The 20,919-nt window shown below is 43.1% G+C and overlaps 1 protein-coding gene across 1 annotated transcript in view; it reads left to right on the forward strand.

Moving 5' to 3' along the window:
• The first annotated feature begins 946 nt into the window (after positions 1-946).
• Positions 947-20,919, forward strand: part of LOC115619069 (cadherin-11-like) — an 86,132-nt gene continuing 66,159 nt past the window's right edge. The window contains exon 1 of the mRNA XM_030511090.1: positions 947-1,100. The gene's annotated coding sequence lies outside the window, so the exon portion shown is untranslated. The remainder of the gene's footprint in view (positions 1,101-20,919) is intronic.

The raw sequence follows: 20,919 nt of genomic DNA on the forward strand, positions 1-20,919 counted from the left end.
CTGGGTTTGGATGGGTACATCGGCTCAGGGCACTTCTCCCTGGGCTCGTAGGGCTCAGCCCTGCCTGTGAATTAATTATTGCTGGGGTTTTCACTTTAGGTAATGAAAACCCAGAGAGTGAGAGTGGCAGCCCTTGGGCCAGGTGTGTTTGGAAAGGGCAGTCTGCTGAGGCAGAGGCCTGGCCTCTGCACTGCACCAAACCAGGATTTTCCACATCCAGAAATGCCTGGGAAACTTTGTCATTTTCTTTTTTTTTTTCTTTTTTCCTGGAGAAATGTCTGCTCATGACAGGAAACATGAATGGATTCAGTATAAAATGCTCCTGCTGTTTGTGCAGCTCAGACAGTTTCCCTGCCTGTGCTTTGCAGTGGGGGTAGCCCCGCATAGGAGCCCTCCTGCAGCGGCGGTGGCCTGGCCGCCCGTGCCCGGGGTTCTAGACCGGGTTCCAGCCCCCCCTGCGCCGGCGCCGTGGGGTGGTCCTTGGCTGCCCGCAGAGCGGCGGCAAGGAAGGGACAGGGCATCGCTGCCGGCAGCCCGCAGGCAGCAGGACGGGTGTCCCCGTGTCGCCGCAGACGTGTGGGTGGGTGCCTGTGCGCGGGGGGGTGCGGGATCGGCCCGTGGGGCGGGAAAGGCGAACGTTCCCTATCGTCGGGGCTTGGGGGGCAGAGGGAGCCCCGGGCTCCTCACGCCCCTCGGTTTGCCCAACCCCAGCTTCTCCCCCGCAGGCATCAGAGAGCACTCAGGACGCGAGGCCCTGCGAGAGGGCAGACTCTGGGGTCTGCTTTCCTTTGGGGCGGGGGGAAGAAGAAAATAGAGAAGAAGCAACAGCCTCCAGCTTTTCCCTTCCTCTAATCTTGCTTCACTCCCTCTTGCTCCCTTTCCCTCCTTCCCTCCCTCCCTCTCTCCTTTCCTTTCCCCTCCCTCCCTCTTTCTAATTCCTGCCACTAGCTCGGAGCCTCATTCAGCAGCCTCTGCCCGTGGAGTGTAATAGGCTGAAGATGCTGCCGTGTCTGCTCAGTGTCTAGTTGTGAATGGGACTTGACTCCTCTCCCTCCTCCGGAGGTGGCCAAGGGAAGCAGCCAGCCCCGCCCGACCCGCAGGTAAGCGGCGGCCGCAGCCTGGAGCCCCGGGGAGCAGCAGCGGGACACGCCGGCGCCGGACTCGTCTTGGGGGAGCGGGGCGCGTTGCTGCTGGGCGAGGCAGCAACGAAGGGAAGGAGAAGGAGCAGGAGCGGGGCAGCGGGGGGAATGGTTCCCTGCAGCTCAGAGCAAGAGGACCGAGTGGAGGATGCGGGGTGCCGGCCCGAAGGTGCGGGCTCGGCTGTGGCTGGGCGCGGAGGGGCAAGGGGGGTCTCTCCACAGGCTGAAAAGAAACACTGTGGCAAACGGTATTATTTTTTTTTAATTCCGTTCTTGCTTGGGGGGGGGGCGGGCGAGCATTTGTCCTTTTTAAAATGTTCCTCAGAACAGCAGATATCGAAAGCCTCGAACTGAAAATCTTTTACTTGCACCGTAGCTTGCAGGCATGAAATGGATATGCAGAAATTATGAGTGCGTGAAATGAAGGATGCTCTATCCAGAATAAAAAAAGGGAAAGACTTTGATTTATATGTTGGGGTTTTTTTTGTTTGTTTGGTTTTTGGGTTTGTTTTTGTTTTTGTTTTTTTGTGGGTTTTGTTTGTTTGGTTGGTTTTTTGGTTTTGGTTTTTTTTTTGTTTTTTGTTTTTTGTTTTTGTTTTTTGTTTTTTTTGTTGTTGTTTTTGTTTTTTTTTAATTTATTTTGCTTGCTGGCTTTCAAGTGCATTACTATTCACAAGGTGCCAAAATAGTATCTGTCTCTAATACAGGCTAGTCCAAAAAGCGTTAGACTCTTGGGTGATACATGCATAAGCACATCCCCAAGAAAGGTAAAATAGGTCAGGCTGCGGATCCCCATAAATAACATTAACTTTTAGAATAAAAGTGCTTCCTGTGCAGTCCTTCGGGAGCACATATAGCAGTCTGACATCATGATACAAATGCCTTTACTTTCTATAGAAGTCCCCCTTTATTGTCTACTCTTTTAAACATTCATTTGGTGAGGAGAGAACCAGTGTATGCTAGATCTTTGTACCACTGCTATGAAGGACAGTGTGGCTGTGTAACGCAGTATTTACCTACCAAGATATCTGTGACAAAGAAACCTCTTCAGCAAATGAGGTCACTAATTCAGAAATTGGCTCTTTATAAGGAGAATGCTAATTTCTTTTTCACATTCCAGTGACTGGTAACTCCCTGGGAAAGACTTTCTTCCTGTTGATTTGTGATGGTGATACAAAAAGAATTTCACAGACTCTGCACCCCTCTATTAAGAAATTAAATATTTTTAATTATTTAATAATTAAACTGTTGAATGAGAAAAGCAGTAACGGATTCAGAAGCAGGGAAGCACACACTCAGACATTACTGAATGTCCATCTCTTTTCCCCTCCTTGCTCTTATGCTTGCTTCAGTGTTTCCAAAGTCTGTGTGATTCTCCAGGTACTTTGTTCTTTTTCTACACTGGCTAATGTATACCAATAAATAAATTTGCTTTCAGTGTAGGAGTTCTGCAATAATTAGTTTGACATCTGCCTCAGCTCTGTCCACTGAGATTTGGAACACAAATCAATGATTGTACTTAGCCATTTGGATGATTTTATATGGAGAGATATATAGAAGTATATGGAAGTGGAATTGCAGATGTTTGCTTATGAACAGCATTTTCATAGCTGAGTGGTGCAATTCATGTTGCTGGGTGAGGGCAGTAAGAACTGTAGGGAGACTGAGAGCAGAAGGTCTGGTTTGAGCTTCATACCTTAACACACAAAACATTTTTCTAGCGTATTTCTTAGTCTACTACACTCTAGAAAACAGAAATTTCTGGCTGTACATCTAAAGCAGATCTTCTTCCTCTTGGAGAAGAACAAAATGAAGTTACAGAACTAAGAACAACATCTTCAATAAAAGAATTGGAAATTCTTCAGGAAAATTGCCTACAAGACATCTTTCTTCTGTAGGCTCTGTTCTTAGGCCCTGGAATAGGATATGTATTTTTTTTTTCACCTCAGCCTTGCACTGGAGCATCAGAGAATGAGCATGTACAGAGAATGCTATTTATAGACTTCTCTACATCAGCTTTAGCTTTGCTAAAATTTTAAGTGTTGAAGTGTTGCCTGTCCAAAAAAATCACTAGGGGGTAGATTATTTCCAGACATGCTGCTACAATAGGGTATGTCAAGAGATAAGTCATTGCGATTTATCATCAGCAGTTTCAGAAGGAAATATGTATGGAAATGGTTGATTGAGAGATGGGACAGCTAAATTAATTTTTCTTTTGCATAACAGTATGGGGAAACTACAAAGATTAGGATGCCTTCTGTGATTTATCTGATCAAATGCTTTAAAATATATCATGTGATTTCAGCTTCAATTTATATGCTATTCTGACACCATTTGACATATTTAATTTAGTGTAAGAAGCATATGTGAAATTCAGAGTTCCAGTAGACTAACATTTTTGTTTTATGCAAATGCTGTAACTAAACAAAGCTTAACTTGAGAAACAAATGTTTTATTGCTGTGATTTCCACAATAGAAGTTATTTCTAGCTCAGATATCACAGAAATTTAAAGTAATTTCAAACTTAAAACTAGTGTCTCCCCTTTTTGGTGAACCCCCTAAATCATTTTTGAATCCATTTTGTGAGCTGGATGTTTAGCGAAATATCTTCAGTGTGTGAGTAACAGAGGTCTCATCTGGAATCGATTAATTTGAAGCAGTTTAGCAGCATACTTTCTAGGCTTGTTTTGTGCCTGAGTTTTTCTACTAACATTTTAAGATAAAAATCTGTGTATAATTTCCTATGCTCTACCTTTTTTTTTTTTTAATGGCACTTCAGTTTTCATTGTCCCTTTGTTGGGACCAACCTGAAGCTTCGAGAAATAAATGGAAAGATGGCCATGGATTTAAATGTAGTTTGGATCAGGCGCTTTGTCCATATGAATTAAGAGGTCTTACTTTACACTTAAGTATTGTCATTTCATGTCATATGCTTATATTTTACTTTATCTCTTATCAGTTAAGGAGTATTGTAGTCATGTACTTCTAAAACTCTTTTATAGTATTTTAGGAGAAAATAGAGTTCTGTGTTTGGGTTTTGATGCTGAAGACTCTGATACTCCTAGGCTGGGAAATTATTGATTCATTTAAGTGCAAGCCTGCCTATGCCAAATTATTAAACCCATTCATTCTCTTTTCCTGTGTAAGTAAGGACTTTAAAGTCATTTAAATATTACTGAAGGGTGGCAAATTTGCTCACGATGATCCCAGAGGAGAGGTTTTACTCATGGAGCTGGGATTAGTGGAAGCCGTTCTTCCAGTGTTGAGCTACTGCTATCGCTCTCCCTTGCCCGACGGATCCGTCGAAGGCAGCCCGAGGAATAGCCAGCAGCGGACAAGGAGGGGCTCGGGGGGGCTCGGCCCGGGGCTCTGCGGGGCTCAGCGCGGTGGCGGCCGGTAGGTCAGTAGAGGGCACTGACGTTCTTCGCCGACGATCCCGCCGCTTCTCCGGGCGCTGTGAAAAGCCGTTTTGTTACCAGCAGCATAGCCTTCCCTCTCAGGGGACACGGGATTCAATCTCACTGTGGTGCAGGCTAATGCTCGGGCAGTTTGTCAGGATTAACATACTTCTCATCGGTGGATCGCATTACCTTTGGCGTCGTGTTACCGACTTGTGGAGTTTTGGAATCCTACAACTTCAGGTTGCCTGAAGAGTGCCATGGATGGAGTCTAGGCGTAATATCAACACAGCTCAGTCCTCTCAGTGGCAGTGGTTTGTTAGGGATTTACTATCTCTTTCTTCCTTTTTCAAAGACAGTGACAGCTCCTGCTACACCAAGACAAAGAGTTCAAAGACATGTCGTAGTTTAATCCCAGACAGTACCTTGGAACCATGCAGCTGCTCGCTCACTCCCCCCCTTCTTCCTCACCCCTCTCCCAGAGGGATGGGGAGGAGAATCAAAAGAATGTAACTCCCACAGGTTGAGATAAGAACAGTCCAGTAACTAAGGTATAATACAAAACCACTACTGCTACCACCAATAATAATATTGAAAAGGGAAATAACAAGGGGAGAGGATACAATTGCTCACCACCTGCTGACCGATACCCAGCCCTACCTAAGCAGCAATCCGGGCCTTCCGGGTAACTCCCCCCAGTTTATATACTGGGCATGATGTGCTGTGGTATGGAATACCCCTTTGGCTAGTTTGGGTCAGGTGTCCTGTCTCTGCTTCCTCCCGGCTTCCCCTCCCCCCTGGCAGAGCATGAGACTGAGAAAGTCCTTGGTTGGAACAAACATTATTTAGCAAGAACTAAAAACATGGGTGTTATCAGTGTTCTTCCCAGGCTGAAAGTCAAAACCCCAGCACTGCACCAGCTACTAAGAAGGAGAAAATATGATTGCTATAGCTGAACCCAGGACAGTATCCACCCCTTATTCCATACCATTCATGTCATGCTCAGATCCCACATTTTTCAGTACACCATCGCTTTTCTCTCATCTATATATATATACACCCACACCCACACACGAAGTGAGAGGTATCATTCCTTAGTCCATGGACCAATCCCTATAAAGATGATGAATTCATCCAGTCCATGATGTCAGGCTCCATCTCTTATAACAGTCAGTCAGGGCAGGAGGGACGGTATGTAGTGTTGGGTTGTTGCCTGCTGATGACACCACAAAACTCATCTGGTCACTCCTGAGCTCGTCTGGTTTCGTCAAAAGTCATTCTTTGTTGAGGTGATGATCGGAGGGAAGTCAGGGTCAGTTGGTAGTGACCTGAAGACACCAAGCTGGTGGTCTATAAAAGTGTTACAGAGCAGGCAACAGCGTACAATTGAGTTCATTGGCTGTTTTCCCCCAAAATTAAATCCCACTGAGGTACACATTGGACTTCCCCATCTTACAACATTACCCACCAAGTATATCCAGGTCCCTGAGCAAAAGCAACCCATGAGTGGGTTTGCTTTTACCTGAAGCAGGAATAACCCAGACTGTCTTCCCCAACAAATTCTTTATGTGCACCACAGGAACTTTATCCCCCTCTACAGGACATAAAAGTTCTGATTGGGCTGGGCCAGCCCTGTTGGCAGATCCTCTAGTGTTGACCAACCAGGTGGCTTTTGGTTGCATGACATGTAAAGGAGACCCTGCATTTGAACATCCAGCCCAGCACGGGCAACCGGGGTGCCAGGAGAAGCTGTGCTTCAGTTCCGATCACTTCTGAAGCAGCTCGAACCCCTTCATAGGCTGCCAGTATCTGTTTTTCAGTGGGAGTATAGCTGGCCTCGGATCCTCTGTATCCCTGACTCCAAAAGCCGAGGGGTTGACCTTAAGTCTCCCCTGGAGCTTTCTGCCAGAGGCTCCAGGTAGGACCATTCTCCCCAGCTGCGATATAGAGCACATTTTTCACATCTGGCCCGGTCCAGACTGGTCCAATTTCTGTCTGCTGAATGAACTATTTCTCGTTTAATTTGTTCAAAGGCTTGTTGTTGCTCTGGTCCCCATTTGAAATCATTCTTCTTCTGGGTCATGTGATAGAGAGGGCTTACAATCAGACTGTAATTTGGGATGTGCATTCTCCAGAACCCCACAACACCTAAGAAAGCTTGTGTTTCTTTCTTGTTAGTTGGTGGAGGCATTGCTGTTATCTTGTTGATCACGTCTGTGGGGACCCGGCAACATCTATCTTGCCATTTTATTCCCCAAAATTGAATCTCCTGTGCAGGTCCCTTGACCTTACTCCGTTTTATGGCAAAACCAGCCTTCAGCAGGATTTGGATTATCTTCCTCCCTTTCTCAAAAACTACTTCTGCTGTATCACCCCACACGATGATCTCATCAATGTATTGCAGGTGTTCTGGAGCTTGCCCCTGTTCCAGTGCAGTCTGGATCAATCCATGGCAGATGGTAGGGCTGTGTTTCCACCCCTGGGTCAGTCGGTTCCAAGTGTACTGGACGCCCCTCCAAGTGAAAACAAACTGTGACCTGCATTATGCTGCCAAAGGAATTGAGAAAAATGCATTGGCAATATCACTTGTGCCATACCACTTGGCTGCCTTTGACTCCAGTTCATATTGAAGTTCTACCATATCCGGTACGGCAGCACTCAATGGTGGTGTGACTTCGTTCAGGCCACGATAGTCTACTGTTAGTCTCCCTTCTCCATTAGACTTTTGCACTGGCCATATGGGGCTATTAAAGGGTGAGCGGGTCCTGCTGATCACTCCTTGGCTCTCCAGTCTGCGGATCAGCTTATGGATGGGAATCAAGGAGTCTCGGTTGGTGCAATGTTGCCGCCGGTGCACTGTTGTGGTCACAATTGGCACTTGTTGTTCTTCGACCTTCAGCAACCCCACAACAGAAGGATCCTCTGAGAGACTGGGTAAGGTGGACAGCTGCTTAATTTCCTCTGTCTCTAAGGCAGCGATACCAAAAGCCCATCGGTACCCTTTTGGGTCTTTGAAGTACCCTCTCCTGAGATAGTCTATGCCAAGGATGCATGGAGCCCCTGGACCAGTCACAATGGGGTGCTTTTGCCACTTCCTCCCAGTCAGGCTGATTTCAGCTTCCAGCATAGTTAACGCTTGGGATCCTCCTGTCACTCCAGAAATATAAATGTGTTTCACCCCTTGATACCTTGATGGCATCAGAGTACGCTGTGCACCGGTATCTACTAGAGCCTTATACTTCTGTGGGACTGATGTGCCAGGCCATCTGATACACAGTCCAGTAAACCCGATTGTCCCTCTCCTCCACCTGGCTGGAGGCAGGGCCCCTCTAATAGTGGTCATAAGATTCTCCATTTGCTTCTTGTATAAAGGGATTACAATTCCTTATCACAGGAGCGGGAGTAAAATCAGCTCTTTCACTCCATCTGGGAAACTGCTCACCAGAGACTGGAGCAGCAGCTTTCCTGGGAGGATCATCCTTGACCATTGTTCTCCTCTTCAGTTCACGCACCCGTTGCTCCAGAGCTGAAGTAGGTTTTCCATCCCACTTTCTCATGTCTTCTCCATGATCCCATGGGTAAAACCATAGGGTGGCCCGTGGCGTGTACCTCCTATATTTTCTTTCTCGAGCAGTAGGGCACCTTCTGTTAATAGCTGAGACATGGGTTGGTACGCGTGGGGAGCTGGATAGATCGGATAAATCGTCTCTCAATTATTTGAACTCCTGGGACAGTTTTTCCACAGCTGAAATGATGGAAGGGGTGAGATTGTCTTCGAACTCTCGGAGTTGACGAATCAGGCAATCCACTGTTGGTGATATTCCGTCATTCCAGGTCATTGATGCTAATGTGTGGGCATATGATGATGGTGCACTCCGTGTAAGTTTCCGCCACATGGGTCGTGTACATTCGACTTCATCTGGATCTACGGATGTGTTCCTGGCATCCGGCCTAGGATAAATCATTTCTAGAATGGCTGATTCCCTCAGGGACTGGATGCCTTTCTCTATCGTGGTCCAGTTGGCTGAGCGATTCGTAATATCGTCTTTGTAGGGAAACCTTTCCTTCACAGCTGCCAGGAGCTGCCTCCAAAGGCTGAGGGCTCGCTTCTCTCTTGCAATCGCTTTTTCAATTCCTCCTTCCCTAGCAAGTGATCCCAGCTGCTTGGCTTCCCTACCTTCTAGTTCGTGACCGTCGGCCCCATTGTCCCAGCATCGGAGCAACCAGGTGACAATGTGCTCCCCTGGAAGACGGGTGAAATCTTTTCGCATATTCCGCAGCTCAGTTGAGGTCTGGGGTCGAGAAGTGACCTCTTCTTCTTCTTCCTCTTCCTCTGACCCACGTAGTAGTAATTCTTGTTCAGATGCTGTTCCGTGTAGTAATGGCATTGGGTCTTCATCTTTCTTTGCTTCACGGCTTGCTCTTTGTGCCTCTTGTTTGCTTTTGCTTTCTGGGGCAACAGACATTGTCACAAACTGGCCATTTGGTTTAGCTGCAGTGTTTGTCACTGTGGTTGGAGTGGCTGCAGTGTCGGCCACTAGGATTGGAGTGGCTGCAATGTCTATTGCCAGGTTTTGAGTAGCTGCTGTGCTTGTCGTTGGCATAGCTGTGTTGTCTTTTGCTTTGCCATCAGATCCAGAGACATTTTTTTCCCTTTGAAGGTGTTGGATTGTGTTGAGCAGGGCTCTGTAGGCGTAGGCCAAGCCCCAGCACGTTGCCATGATTTGTCCCTCTCTGGTATAACCAGGACGACAGCACACCTTGTTTAAGTGTTTTACTAGTTTTTCCAGATGTTGCACTTGTTCAGTGGTGAAGTTCCAAAGCACTGGAGGGGCCCACTGGCCTAGATACTTGCCCATACTATCCCCCACACCCTGCCACTCATGACTGTCCAGCCTCAGGGAAAATCTCTTGGTGGTCCTCCTATATTGTCGTCTAACCCTAGACCAGATTTGAACCCGATACTGCTTAACTTTCGTGATCAGATGAAATAGGGTGTTCCCAGGACAGGATGGCCATGGGTCAAACACACTCTGTATGTTTGCCAACATGCTGATCCCCAGCACAATCAGCAGGCAGGTCTCAAGGGTATTCAAAGGCCATCTAAAACCTTCAGAACTCTCAACTGCTGTTGCAAATAGGCTGGTGGGGGAACGGGGGGTGAAAGAGAATGCTTCCTTCGTAAGTTGACCCCCCGAGGTGAAAAAAAAAGATATGCAATTGCTAAAATATTTCATTATATACCTCCCAAAGTATGGAGGTGATGGCCACGCTGGAAGCACAAACCAGACCAGTTTCATGATCAATGTATTGTATTACAAGTCATTACCATGAAGTACAGTGAAACAAGAACCTTAGCCCAGGCCCCGCAGCCGATAAACCCTAAGACAGCAAATAGTGGCTGTAAGTAAGGTGCCACATGCTGAAACTCTGAGATCAAGCGCAACAAGTCTGAGAGCCAAATAATCACCATTGTGACGAGTAGTAACAATGAATGCTTATCACAAATATGATTAAACACGCTCTGCTCAGATCTGTCATTATCTCAACCCTTCGTGCCCCACGTTGGGTGCCACAAAGAACTGTCGTGGTTTGAGCCCAGCCGGTAACTCGGAACCACACAGCCGCTCGCTCACTCCCCCCCTTCTTCCTCTCCCCGCTCCCAGAGGGATGGGGAGGAGAATCGGAAGAATGTAACTCCCACGGGTTGAGATAAGAGCAGTCCGGTAACTAAGGTATAACACAAAACCACTACTGCTGCCACCAATGATAATAATGATTAGTGAAATAACAAGGGGAGAGGATACAATTGCTCACCACCCGCCGACCGATACCCAGCCCGACCCGAGCAGCGATCTGGGCCTTCCGGGTAACTCCCCCCGGTTTATATACTGGGCATGACGTGCTGTGGTATGGAATACCCCTTTGGCTAGTTTGGGTCAGGTGTCCTGTCTCTGCTTCCTCCTGGCTTCCCCTCCTCCGTGGCAAAGCATGAGACTGAGAAAGTCCTTGGTTGGAGTAAACATTACTTAGCACCAACTAAAAACATCGGTGTTGTCAGCGTTGTTCCCAGGCTGAAAGTTAAAAAACACAGCACTGCACCAGCTACTAAGAAGGAGAAAAATGACTGCTATAGCTGAACCCAGGACAGTGTTTAACTTCTATTGAAGACAGTGAGATATTTCTGTGCAGAGTGCTTCCTCATATCTTAGCAGGAACAGAAATAAATTAGTAGGAGACAGTCAGTGGAGACAGTCAGTAGAGACAGGAAATGAGTGCGGTCACTACATGTAGTAACAAATGTTTCTGAGAATATGGAAGATATATAAATAGAAAGGAAAAATGTGTTGGCTCATCCCACCTTCTCATATTTACCTGTGAAATAAGAAGTGCCTCAAATTTTGTAATACTGCAAATCCTTTTGCACATATAAAATTTTCTTTAAAAATGTCATGGAAATTTTTATAGAACCAAAGGACTGCAAAATTATGATTAATAATCTTATTATCTCATATAACACAGTAAATAATTAAGATAAGGTAACAATGCATAATTCATTGCCATACTGGTGAGGAGCTCTACAAAGTATTTGGTTTACACTGGTGACATGATACTTGGAGACACATGCTCCTCTGCTTCATGTGAAGAAGGTATACTCTACTTCACATATCAGCTAACTGCAAAACAGCTCTATATCAGCTACGTGCACTGCAGTTCCTTACAACAAGGTTACAGAATGAAATCAACTATACCTAGTTGTAAAGACATTCTAAATTCCTATCATAATTCCCAGGTAAATCTGTTATTGGAAGAATACGTTGTTTTCTGAAACTTTTGAAACCACTGAGTGCGATTTTTCAGTTTTTTCAATTTGTACAGAAAACTGTATTTTAAGCTTGAAAGACCTAGCTTTTAATTTCAATTAACATGTTCAAATCTTTGCTATGTGATAATCATCTTATTCCATATTTTCCAAGAGATCAGCCAGCAGAAAGGTGATCATTTCATTCCAGGTGAAGTTACTTGATTGGTATCACACCAAATGTGCAGTATCATTCACGACAGCAGTCATTGGCCAGGCAGTATTGCCAAAAAGGTGGGGTTTTGTGTGTGTATACACACACGTGCACACACGCACACCCCCCCACCCTCCCCCACCCCCCATGTTTGTATATATACACACATATGAGAACACACACCCTTCCTCAATATCTATCATAGATCTACTGTGAAATTGCTGATGTTAAACAGGATCATACACATGAGTTTATGGAAGCCTTAATTTCTGCCATATAAACTATGTGGTGGTGTGAGTGGTTACATTTGCCACTGAATGATGTAGTGACAGTGCACATGCCTGTGCCATTACCAGAGGAGGAGGAATTGATTAGCAGTAACACACTTCATTAACGCTGCACTTTCTCAATCATTGTAATCGTGGCTTTTCCCCTGAAACACCAAGTGAAACAGGTTTCAACCAAATCAATCCAATGTGTTAAAATTTACATAATTTCCTCTCATTGCGTTTATAAAGCAGCAGGAATTTTAATTTGCATTGTCCATATAGTCTATAATCAAAGTGTTAAAGAGCACAAGGTTTATTTATTATGTATGGCATATGGTGACAAATTTACATAATAGGCTGCATCTTGCTGAAATATCCCTTCTTTCCCCACGCCCACCTCTGCAATTTTAGCTATAACTTATTGTCTATAAACCTGTTAAATCAATTACACAAGCTTTTGAGTTCCATAGGACATTTATTAGGGAGGCAGATCCTTAGAAAAATAAATAAGTTAATAAAATGACATACTGAAAGATGAGAGGTGCTAAGGGAAAGCAATGAAAACTGGACTGTTTCCTGATTTCAGGAGAAGGCTGATTAAAAACCAGTAGTCTGTGCTATTGCTGTATACCAAAGGTAGACATTCAAAGATTGAATGGAAAGGTACCTTTTTTGTTTGTTTTGTGGCAATTACTATATAGGATCTATTTTACGAAATTTTTCCACCTGTTTGTTAGGGACTAAAAAGCAATTGGGAAATTAAATGCTGTAAATGTAAATCTCCAACATTGATTGTTGCCTGCTAAGGGCAACCTTTGCTTTATGAAAAAAGAAAGTGCTTAACAAGATATTTTTGATATAACATTGTTTTAGTAAACAGAGAAAAACCAAAAGATTTTGATAACATTTGTAGCAGTTCAAAATACTACCTAAACAAGGAATGTAAGGCATCTATTGGTTTAGATATATAGGTCCTCTACAGAGCATCACAGAACTACCATAGCATAAGAGTTATCATGTAGATCTTTGAATTACTGAGTTTTATATGTGATGTGCATCAGATGATAGTTTCTCTCTCCCATTTACTGCCCAAGTAAGTATATTCAGACTAAAATGTAGGAATATACATTTACTTTTATTATATTGTACTATCTTATAATGCAACAGAATAAACAAATATATTCCATGTTCTAGCATGTACAGAAATTCAGGTAGTACAAGATTTATCTACCTTTGATAAAAGAGAATGTCTGTAGAACCTCTTAACAGAACTGCAGAATATATTTAGAAGTTGACAGTCATGTTTTTAGTAAGAGATTATATGGACAGGTGTTTGTCCTTTACCAAAACATTCATACAAGCAATTTTATTAATACATAATTAAATCCCTAATCTAATGTTAAGAGTTTAAAACTGTCAGTGTATTGTATTTGAATTATATTTTAGTCCATGCTAAGAAAAGGGTGCATGGGTGTATTACATGCATGATGACTTGTATTTTCAAGTTATATAAGTATCAAAGCAGACACAAATCTGACATTTATGAATGTTTTGATCTCTGTATGAAATTGGAATGAAACTTTGGTTTACACAGCAACTGTTAACATCCAACATGTGCCAAAATGCTTCTAAACAGCGTTATGTCAATGTAGCTGCAACAACTGCATACATACAAGTGAGAGTGAACACTATAATTAAGTTTACATTACTAATGTTCTAAGATTAATACATAGACAGTCAAATAATGCTTAGTAGGTTTATAGAGGTGCAAAAGAAAAATGCAAAGCCAGAACCTTTGAGAGCAAGACAATCCAGGGAAAGGGGAGGCATTTTGCAGCTGAGCTCACCAATAAAAGGGCCTGTTAAAGTGATTATGAAGCTGTAACACTGGCCAGGTTTTGGTTTGGGATTTTTTTTCATCTTTTCACAGAAGTTACTGTATGTCCTGCACAGTCCTTGAATGCCATCTCATTCTGCTGTCAAGCTCCTCTGAGAAAGGACTCTTTTGTCACCTTTCATCTTTTTTCTTCCTTACCTATTTTCCTACCATTTCTCCGCATCCATTGAATATTGTTTAAAAATCTGCAAGGAACTATCAAGAGGGGAAGGTTTACAGATAGAGGCATGTAGCGAAGGCAAGTAATGTAATAACTGTTATATGTTTGCCCAGTCATATTCTTGGAGATAAACAATGCTGATGTTCAGTATTCATATTCTTCTAGTGGGCGCTTTCCGATTCTATGACTGTAGAGTAGGGGGCAAGGGAATGTGCTACAGTTTTTAAATTACTTCCTTTCTGTGCACAGTGAATGACAATTGTATGAAACCCAAACTGATTCTGTGAGCTTTGCAGAATATTCTTGTCAAATTGAAATCTTGCTTGAACCGCACCTGGTTTTGGACTCTGATGTTTCCAAGTATCAGCACATCTTGCTGTTGATTAAGCACCAGCTGAAAAAATGCCAATTGGAAATGTCACCAAAGCTCTTCTTTGTTAGAGCTCTTCCTGGCCATCTGGGGGGAACCTGCCTGCCTGCATAGGTGAGAATGGATGTTCCTGAAAACCCAAGAAGAAAAGGGGAAAGGTGGATATATATGAAGAGCTAGGTGCAATGCCAGTTCATACCTCTCTGGGAAATTGCACCTGGAGGTTAATTGAACCAAGTGAAGCTCTATGCTTAAACCACAACAACATCTAACACAGATGAATTAAACTCCCAAGTTCAGTTTGGGAAATTTCACTTTATTCAGTAGCACCTCAGAGTTGGCTTAGTCCTGCTGCTTTGAGCTTTCTAGGAGAATAAGACCTGCTGAAGTCTAAACAGAAGTACACTCAATCTGCTATTGCCGTGAGAGTAAAATACAATAGTCAAAGCCATATATCTTAACCAGCTCTGCTGATATGATGTTCAGCAATGCACCTACTACTGAGGTGCTATCGTTTATATCCTGTTTCGTTCAATTTGATATATAGTTTTACTTGTCCGTGGCTTCAGCAGCTGTCATGTAAATCAGACTTCAGCTGAAATCTGTGTTCGTGGCACTCTTTGTGAATAAGAGAAATGTGTTTTACAGCTCAGAATGAGAGATGAAAGAGAAATCAGATAAAGTTAAAATATTTTAGAAGTTTAGGAAGTTGTCTCTTGATATGGCTATAGAACTTGGCTAGCCAGTAAAATATAATAAAATAAAATAAACATTGTTCAGTTGAAATAGCAGATGATGATATTTATTATAAATACTGTGATGCTACAAATAAATAGGAACACTTCTTTTCTGCAAACCAAAATGCAGTTTCACTGTCAACTCAATAACTTAGCTTTGTTTGAAAAGGCTATAGATAATCCAATTAGAGCCCCACGTTGGGCACCAAAAAGAAAGAACTGTTGTGGTTTAAGCCCAGTCGATAACTCAGAACCATGCAGCCGCTCACTCACTCTCCCCCTTCTTCCTCCCCCTGCTCCCAGAGGGATGGGGAGGAGAATCAAAAGAATGTAAATCCCATGGGTTGGAGTGGCTGCAGTGTCTGCTGTCGGGGTTGGTGTAGCTGCTGTGCTTGGGGGTTGAGTAGCTGCATTGTTGGTTGCTTTGCAATCACATCCAGACACATCTTTTTCCAGAGATGCTCTGTAGGCGTAGGCCAAGCCCCAGCATGTTGCCATGATTTCTCCCTCTCTGGTATTACCAGAATGACAGCACACCTCATTTAAGTGTTCTGCTAATTTTTCTGAATTTTGCACTTGTTCAGGGGTGAAATTCCAAAGCACTGGAGGGGCACACTGGCCTAGGAGCTTGCCCATACAATCCCCCACACCCTGCCACTCATGACTGTCCAGCCTCGGGGAAAATCTCTTGGTGGTCCTCTTAGATCATGGTCTAACCCTAGACAAGACCCGAACCCCATACTGCTTAACTTTCGAGATCAGATGAAATAGGGCATTCTCAAGGTGGTATGGCCATGGGTAAAACACATGCAGTGTTTGTGGCAACATGCTGATTCCCAGCAAAAGCAGCAGGCAGGTCTCAAGGGTATTCAAAGGCCATCCAAAACTTTTAGAATTCTCAAATGCTGCTGTAAATAGCCCGGTGGGGGAGCAGGGGGTGTGAGGGAATGTCTCCTTCATAGGTTGATGCCCCAAGGAGGGAAAAAAGATGTGTAATTGCTAAAAAATTCCCATTATATGCCTCCCAAAGTATAGATGTGATGACCATGCTGAGAACCAAGCCAGACCGGTTTCATGATCAATAAGTCTATTGTGTTACAAGTCATGGATTAGGTCTAAGTGTTCAGAGTGCCACATAGAGTGGATTCCCAAACTCAGTTTAAATTTTCTAGCATACTTACTAGAGGGATTCCCCATTTTTCCTTTCCTTTTTTTTTTTTAACTATTATTCTAATTATTTGAATCATAATTATGTACTTAAAAATTTTTGAAGTACTAAATGATATGCAAAACACTAAAAGAGGCAGATCATATGCATCTTATCCTCAGAAGCAAATAGTATTAGAAGTCTCTTGAAGAGACCATAGATTGCTGCAAGGAAGATGAGTGAAGAGGATTGGATTACTTATGCCAGAATATTTACATGGCAATGAGCCTAAATGGTTGTCAAAAGAGTCTCTCCTGTTCAGTGATCAAGATAAAGCTGCTACAGTTCTTCCAACTCATTCAGCTGTACAAGCTTTAATTACCTAAACCTGGACTAAACCCACTAAATCAGTCTGGTTCTTCTTAACTGCAGTCATTAAATAACTTACCCCCAGTAACACCCCAGTGTGAGTTGTTGCTTCTAAAGTCAGTTGGAAGAAATGCTATTGGAATAGGCATCTTTGAGCAAGGGAACACCAACACTTTTCTCAAAATATTCTGATAATAAAAAAATGAAGAATGAAATTTGTTACAGTTATCCTTTTCCAATTTATTTGACATCTTTCAGCTCGGAGAAGATAACTTCTATTTTCAGTGTGTTTTCCTGTATGAAATAACTCTTGTGCTCTTTCAAATCAAATATTACATATTCGTTATATTCTCACAGAGTCTGAGAAAACCATGGGGCATATATTTGATTAATTGACCTCTATTGAAATCCATAGTCTTGTCTTTATCATTGAAAAATAAATATTGTGAAAATTCTTGATGGTGTATCAGATCACAAGATGTTCCCTGTATTTCCTTTGCTCTTTTCCAAGTCCTTTTTTTTTCCCCCCAAGAAGTTCAATGCTACTAATTCACTTCTGACTCTTTCCTTAGATTTAAACACGTAAATATTTTATTTCTGCAGTAAACTGTTCCTCAGGGAGGTGTGAGGGTACACAGAATGGAAAAAAAAAAAATCAGGTAAATCTTGCTGTAATAGTCTCCCAAGGAACTGTTACAGTTTTCAAAAGAAAGAGCATTAAATCAATACAGGCTAATATCATCTTTCAAGTATTTTCTCCAGATATTATTGTATAGAATTTCAGTAGATTTTTTCACTTTCTTGAATCTTTATTATTTTCTCCTTCTTCTTTTAGAAGTAATGTTGCCAAGTATCTATTTTACTCATAGACCAAATAGTTGAAATTCTCAGATGCTAAACCAGGCAAAAATCATAAAGTGACAGACTTGCTGTGATTTTAGATACTTCTTTCCTGGGGAAAAAAAAAAATCTAGAATTTTTAATTCAGATGAAAATTGATTCCATCCCTTAGTGTTCTTAGCAAATGACTCATGTATGAATTTTCAAAGTAATTAGCAAATCTTTCTTTTGATAATATAGAAGATGATTGAATTTAAGAGGAATTGTTAGCTCCCACATCTTTCAGTTGGACTTAGCCGAATCTAGTTTCCAAATTTATTTCTTTGTCAGCCTCTTGTTTCTGTATAAGACAGAATATATGGATATATTGGAAATCATGTGGATACATAGAAATGTATGTATAGTTAATGGGAGAGTCTTCTGTTTTGTGTACCATCAGTAGTAGCTGTTTCTGTTCAGCATGATAAGAACAGGGAAAATCCACTAGATTAGACTCGTGGAGCTACAGAATATAGAGGTGGCCTTTACAAGCAAAATGTCTGAAATATTACTTCTTTTTTAATATTAGTGTTTGTAATTAGTTTTAGGTTAGGACAGTAGCAAAAACCAAAATTTGCTTCAAAAGTAGAAGATGGTACCTTTTAAGGTAATTAACTCTCTCCAAATCTTCTGCTCCACATTTAAAGTTTTTTCTTGTTCAAAATTAATAAATAAATAAATAAATAAAATTCTAGTAGAAATGGTTTTGGTCTTGTTCTGCAGTAGAAAGTGTTTGCTAATATAGATATGACAGAATATCCATATCAATAACAATCCTTATTTTAAGCACAGCATGTGTTGGCAAAGGAATGCTTTCATCAGTTCATGGAAAAAACTCATATAGCAGAAACGATTCATCTTCACCAGCTGAAATACTTCTATTCTCAGGTTTTTGTCTTACATGGTTATGAGTCAGGAGAGGCTGCAACTGTGCATCTCTGACTGATGTAGGCTGGACCCGTCTTTTCAGGGTGCCAGAGAAAGTGAGACATTGCTAATTTAGACATCTCCAAAGTTTCTGCTATTTAGAAAAAAATTATATTTCTAAAGTCACAGAAAAAGGTGTCAGTGAAAAGGGATTTTAGGTCCTGTAAAAACTAACGAAAAAAATCAATAGAGTATGTGTTCATGTCATATTTTCTAATCTAGAGGGATCTTAGTAAAAAAATGTGGGTAGAACTCCTACCATTGTGGATTCCTTAAATGACTTGTTTTATGGCCTTTATCCAGGTCATTCGTCTCTTTACACCTTACCAGATGTCTGTGCCCACCTCTTATAATATGTTTGCACATGGTTTTAGAAAGCAAGAGCCTTTAGGGAAATAGGTCCTACTGTCAAACGAGGAATAATTTCTATTCTAAGTAATCTAAATGTCTGAATAGTTTTCTTGAATAAAAGCTTTGTTCAGGAGACTAAAAACTCGTGGATATAAGTAACAGCATGAGTACAAATGAGTATGGACAACAGTGACCTTCAGTTCAGAATGTGCAGAAGGATTTATAGCTAACTACATGCATCAACATAAAATTAGCAAAATAGAGCACTTTTTATCTTGGAAATGTCACTAATGGATTGTTTCTGTGTCAGGGCAATCCCAGACACAGCTACAGGTTGGGTGGAGAAGAGATTCAGAGCAGCCCTGTGGAGAAGGACTTTGGGGTGTTGGTTGATGAGAAGCTTAACATGAGCCAGCAGTGTGTGCTTGCAGCCCAGAAAGCCAACTGTATCCTGGGCTGCATCAAAAGAAGCGTGACCAGCAGGTCAAAGGAAGTCCCTCCATGGATGGACAAGAAGCTGCTGAGGAAACTTAGAGGGAAAAAAGAAGCTTATAGAAGGTGGAAGCGAGGACAGGTGGCCTGGGAAGAATATAGGAGCATTGCCCGGGAAGCTAGGGACCAGGTTAGGAAAGCTAAGGCCCAGCTAGAATTAAGTTTGGCAAGGGATGTAAAAGATAACAGGAAAGGATTCTATAGGTACGTGGCAAATAAAAGACAGACTAGGGACAACATGGGCCCTCTCCGGAAGCTATCAGGAGAACTGGCTACCATGGATTTGGAGAAGGCTGAGGTTTTTAATGACTTCTTTGCCTCAGTCTTCACCAGCAAATGCTCTGACCACACCATGAAAGTCTTGGAAAGCAAATGCAGGGACTGTGAAAATGAAGACCTTAGGCCCACTGTAGGAGAGGATCAGGTTCGAGACCATCTTAAGAACCTGAATGTGCACAAGTCCATGGGACCTGATGAAATCCATCTGCGGGTCCTGAAGGAGCTGCGAATGAGGTTGCTAAACAACTGTCCATCATATTCTAAAAATCCTGGCAGTCAGGTGAAGTTCCCGATGACTGGAAGAAGGGTAATATAAACCCCATTTTCAAGAAGGGGAAGGTGGAAGACCCGGGAAACTACAGACCAGTCAGCCTCACCTCTGTGCCTGGCAAAATCCTGGAGCAGATTCTCCTGGAAAACATGCTAAGGCACATGAAAAACAACGAGGTGGTTGGCGACAGCCAACATGGCTTCACTAAGGGGAAATCCTGCCTGACCAATTTGGTGGCCTTCTATGATGGAGCCACGGAACCGATGGACAGTGGCAGAGCAGTTGACGTCATCTACCTGGACTTGTGCAAAGAGTTCGACACTGTCCCGCACGACATCCTTGTCTCCAAATTGGAGAGACATCAATTTGATGGATGGACCACTCGGTGGATAAAGAACTGGCTTGATGGCCGCACGCAAAGAGTTGTGGTAAATGGCTCGATGTCCTGTTGGAAACCTGTAACAAGTGGTGTCCCTCAGGGATCGGTGTAGGGACTGGTCCTGTTCAACGTCTTTGTCGGCGACATGGACAGTGGGATGGAGCGCGCCCTCAGCAAGTTTGCTGACGACAATGTCGTGGTTTGAGCCCAGCCGGTAACTCAGAACCACACAGCCGCTCGCTCACTCCCCCCCTTCCTCCCCCCACTCCCAGAGGGATGGGGAGGAGAATCGGAAGAATGTAACTCCCACGGGTTGAGATAAGAGCAGTCCCGCAACTAAGGTATAATACAAAACCACTACTGCTACCACCAATGATAATAATGATTAGTGAAATAACGAGGGGAGAGGATACAATTGCTCACCACCCGCCGACCGATACCCAGCCCGACCCGAGCAGTGATCTGGGCCTTCCGGGTAACTCCCCCCGGTTTATATACTGGGCATGACGTGCTGTGGTATGGAATACCCCTTTGGCTAGTTTGGGTCAGGTGTCCTGTCTCTGCTTCCTCCTGGCTTCCCCTCCTCCGTGGCAAAGCATGAGACTGAGAAAGTCCTTGGTTGGAATAAACATTACTTAGCAAGACCTAAAAACATGAGTGTTATAAGCATTGTTCCCAGGCTGAAAGTTAAAAAAACACAGCACTGCACCAGCTAATAAGAAGGAGAAAAATGACTGCTATAGCTGAACCCAGGACAGTATCCACCCCTTATTCTATACCATTCACGTCATGCTCAGATCGCACATCTCTCAACACACCATCACCCCTGTCCCATATAT

Source organism: Strigops habroptila, chromosome W (genome assembly GCF_004027225.2).
Source record: "Strigops habroptila isolate Jane chromosome W, bStrHab1.2.pri, whole genome shotgun sequence".
NCBI classification, from domain to species: Eukaryota; Metazoa; Chordata; class Aves; order Psittaciformes; family Psittacidae; genus Strigops; species Strigops habroptila.